This window comes from Lycorma delicatula, chromosome 3, assembly GCF_047948215.1.
Source record: "Lycorma delicatula isolate Av1 chromosome 3, ASM4794821v1, whole genome shotgun sequence".
Classification (NCBI taxonomy): domain Eukaryota; kingdom Metazoa; phylum Arthropoda; class Insecta; order Hemiptera; family Fulgoridae; genus Lycorma; species Lycorma delicatula.
This window is the reverse complement of record NC_134457.1, coordinates 78,335,376-78,340,388: the sequence shown is the minus strand read 5'-3', so window position 1 is coordinate 78,340,388 and position 5,013 is coordinate 78,335,376.

Below are 5,013 nucleotides of genomic sequence, written 5' to 3'. Positions count from 1 at the left end.
GTATAAATGAAAGCTTGCGCATAAAATTCTATGTTCCTTTAGATGAACGTAATTTTAAAATATTGTGTAATTTTCATTATTTAATGATCCGACTTCACCCTTTAGTACAAGTTTTTAAAAATAATTATTGCCTACACTTTCATTTATTATTGTCATAAAATCTTATCTCGTTATACACCGGAATAATAATTTATTATTATTATTATTACATATATATCTTAAGAATCTATATTAATCATTAGTTTGATAAAACTGTAATTAATCACATAAAATTTAAGTGTGGAATAAATTTTAGATGTCAAAAGTTTTAAGCGTAATTAATTTAACTTTCCCTTTAGTTTTAGGAACACAAAAGTTAGAAACCCTTAGCCTATTATTTTCTCTATCGTGACATGACAATGTTTATTCTAACCGATCACATTTTGTAACATTTAAAAAAAAAATCTTAACATCATCCTTCCATCTAGATCAAGGCCTGCCGTACGTTTTTTTTTGTACTTGATAAATTGGTTTATTTTGTTACTCAAAACGCTTCAATAGTCAATTTTTTAATCGATGATTTTCTGTTACGACTTTCTTAACTCTTTTACTGAATAATTCACCGCGTAATTGTTCGTCTTTTACTTGGGAAGTATGGTTGAAAAATGCTTTAGGATATGAAAGATACAAAAACCAACCGGTAATCAGATCTTGGATTTCCGAATGAAAATCTAAGACGCTGTAGATTCTTTACGGAGGTCGGCAGTGATAATTTAAGAGGAGCAGACTAAATAATAATAATTCAAAACTCAGACGAATAAATTGAACTGAAACTTGTTTAATTTGACTTTTTGATTTTAATCGTGGTAGCTATTCGTTATCCAGTTGATATAATCTCTTTTAAAAGGTCGATTAACCCCACAGCCGTGTTAAGAAGATCATCATTCCTTCCAGTACTATAATTAGGTCAGTTACCTTTCTTTAAGAATTTTTTATTTTTCTTTGTGTACTCGGAAACCTTTTAAAATTAATAAATATTTATTCTTCATAAAATATCTGGTTATAGTTCCTAATTTGCACACACAGTTCTAAATTAACCTTAAATCCCTTTTCTAGAAGTGTAAAAACTAAAACTTTTAAATCAGCATTGGAAATATTTTCTCATTTAAAAATTACGTAACGCGTCAGTTTCTTTATATTCACAGTGTCTTATAAAGCATATGCGTGTATATTTTTTCTATTTCTTCTTTTTGTCGCGTGTTTACGGTTCGAAAAGAATATTGAGAGACAGCCCCCCAAAAATGATTACAAATACAATTTATTTACTGCTAAATAGTTTAAAATGTACAAAATAGGTCAAATATAAATAGCAAAGTAAAATTTCGATTTTACTATAAATTTTAAAGTTGCTAATACAGATTAATACAATATTAAGAGATTATAACAGCAAGATAATAATCGAAAAATTAACATTTCTCTTTATACAAAAATTCTTTACTTTTAATGTTCACTACATGAAAAAAGGGTACACTTTAATAAATTAATTATTTAGTCACATTATAAATGAATGTCATTTAGTTCCCTGTTCACAAGGAACTCAACGAACAGCTTCCCGTACGTTTTTAACCATTGTCCAAAAATGGAATACTTTTAACGCATTCTTCGCTCGTTTGTTATAGCACACTCGCTCCGAATGCTTCCCATACAATGTCCTCGCATTTATCTCACACTGAACGGGAACTGAAACTGAAGTTCGAAACGGAACGGAACGTAAGAATGGCTGAGGGTTCAATACCCTCCTACTTAATGCAGTATGTGAACTTACGTCCTTTGCTGATGTTTTTCTAGTGAACTGACGAGTAATAGAAAACTGACTGGTGTTGGGGTTTATCTGAATTTTGGTACTGTGTTAATAATTAAACTAGTTTAATTATTAGTGAACTCCTGTATACTGGTTACAAATGTCAATTTCGACCATTTGGTGTAAAATATTCAGTTTTTATTTTCTGGATTATTTGGTGAATAGTCAAAAATAAAAAATAAACAATCATTCAGAAAATGAAAGATAACATGAAGAAATATGGGCGGGTACGCCCATTCATACCCAACCCACGGCGGTGTTTCAGATGCCATAGGTACGGTTACATTACATCATCTTGCTCGAGGACGGAGATCTGTGCTCGATGTGCTACCGAAGGTCACAGTGACACTAACTGCGAGGAAAGTGAAAAATGTGCGAACTGCAGTGATTCACATACAGCTCACTTCCGAGATTGCCCAACCTTTAAGAAAGAAAAGGCAATTCTCAAGATCTCTGTCGTCCATGATACTTGAAACTGCCAACAGATATATCTCACAAACATCGGGTAATCCTAAACGTCCTTCCGTTCCATGGTGGAATGATGATTGCAAATGGGCTATTAAGAATCGACGGCGAGCACTACGCAAATTTAATAATAGACCTACAACTGAATATCTAAATTTGTACCGTAGGGCTAGAGCGGTATGCCGTCGGGTCTTCTTGAACGCTAAGAGGAATTCATGGACGAAATATGTGAACACCATCTCACGTACTACTCCCACATCTACTGTGTGGAAAAAATCCATGTAATTTTTAGATCGCCAAGGTAATCTATTCTCGGTTTCATTGATGAAGGAGAACTCCTTTCATCATCTTCGGCTGTAGCAAATACTTTTTTCTTTTTTTTCCCCCTACATCCCTGGGCAGGACATCCACTCAAGTATACACGGCCCAGGGATATGTCCTTGTGACTCTAAGGGGGCCTCCCCACCCACTGGCTGTACATCCGGCACGGCAGATCAGCCCTCCCGGTTCCGGATCTTTTCTTATTGCTGCCCGCCTCTAATCTTCCGCACGCATGGGAAGGTCCGGCTATGCCGTCCCCCCCCCCATACGCAGAGAACTGGGTCTCGGTCTTTACTCTTTTATGCCTGCTTCAAACCGGCGGCGCCAGCCCCAGCAAGCACCGAAACGCCCCTAGGAACCGACACCGCCGGCCGGGACTCGGTTTTTTCTTTATCCCTTTCAAGCAACCCCAGGAGTTCCCACCCCATCACCGGAACCCGCATACCTAAGAATACGGGCCCTCCGGGGTGGGACTGTCCTCCCTGCCCTATCTTCGCGTCTATCGTCTGTGATGCCTCTCCTCTTCCTCTTTAGATTTGAGGACGGTGCTCGCAAAATTGGAAAACCAATCCCAGTTGTTATTGGATTGCATTAGCCAGCTAACCAGGTAGTCAGGTGTCAGGTTATTATGCCTTATTTCATGTCTGAGACCTTCCATCTACAGCAGTTGAATACGATGTGTTCGACGTCGTCTTCTTCCTGACAGTACGGACACTTTGACGTCTGCCTTTTCCCGATTCTATTAAGGTATTTCCCGAACGACCCATGTCCTGTCATCAACTAAGTGGTGTGGAAATTTAGTCCGCCTTTCTCCCTACCCAACCACTCTTTCAGATTGGGAATAAGTCTCCTTGTCCACTCTCCTGTTTGAGCGGATGACCATGTGGTTTGCCAGGTGCTAACGACTGTGTCTTCTATCTCGGCTCTTGGCCCACCTGCCGCCTTCATGCTTCGGCCTTTTATCTGTAATTCAATGGTAGGCGTTTCAGCTAAGACACATAACGCATCGTAAGAAATTGTTCTATATCCTGAGACAACTCGTATTAGTGCTACTCTGTGCACGCTTCTAAGTTTGCGTTACTTTAGCAAAATCTTTCCGCTCGGTGTCTCTCATTTCATCATATAGTAACGACTTTCAGAGGTACAAAGCACAGATGGAAATACTGGCGTTAACTCTGACTTAAGGAGAACATTGTCCGTCAATATCAGAGGAGTAATGAACTAAAAGATGAATATTTTGCAATTTATTAAAGATCGGGAACGTATGCCTCAGTGTATGTGTTGTTCTTGTGAGGGCCTATTTTTTAGTCACTCTGTAGTTAACTTTAATGTAGATAAAATTAAACAGAAATTCCAGAATAATTAAATAAATTAAACAGAAATAAAACTAGAAAAACAAAACGATTCTAAATTATAATTTTCAATTAATAGTAATAATCAGATATTTCACCAAATCTATTACATAGTATACACATATGTAATAATGTCTATTAAATTACATATACACATTTTTAAAAGTACATACAATTTAATTTAACTAATAACTTCACAGTTTTTTCATATTTTTTAATTTTTTAATAATTATTATTTATTGTAAAGTTTTTACAATCACGGGTAAAAATTATTAATAAATCAATATATTTAAATTAAAAAAGAAAAAGGAGATGAAGTCTGATTCGAACCGATGTGCCTTCCCCCCTTCTAAGATTCAGATATTTCATTAATTAAAATTTCATTTGGCTATAACTCTGTAACCAATGAAAATAAGTACCACTTATAATTTATCGTCAAAAGCCCTCAATGAGGGCTTATTACTGCAGTTAAGAAAAAGTTCAAAATTCAAATTATTTTGGATTTTAGGCTTTTTGGACACTTTTGGTACAGTCCATTGCATTTAAAAGGGATGGTGCGCAACTAGATGTTACAACAATCCTAAATACAAAATTTCAACATCCTACGGCTAATCGTTTTTGAGTTATGCGAGATACATACGTATGTACATACATACATACATACGTACGTACGTACAGACGTCACGTCGAAAGTAGTCAAAATTGATTCAGGAATGGTGAAAACGGATATTTCCGTTGAAATCTGGAAATCGAAATTTTTCGCGATCACAATACTTCTTTTACTTCGTATAAGGAAGTAAAAATATAATTACCAGTTCTAAAAAAATGCTTTTTTGTTTATTTATTTTTTCAGACATTTAAAAAAACGATAATATCAATAATATAATAATAATCAATAATAAGCTTTAAAAAAATAATATTTTATGTCCGAATTTTGTTGAAAATTAAGAGTAATTTTATGAGAATGACTTATTTTTATGTATATTTTTAATTGTCTGAAATTATTGAATGTGAAATTAAATTATACTACTTCTC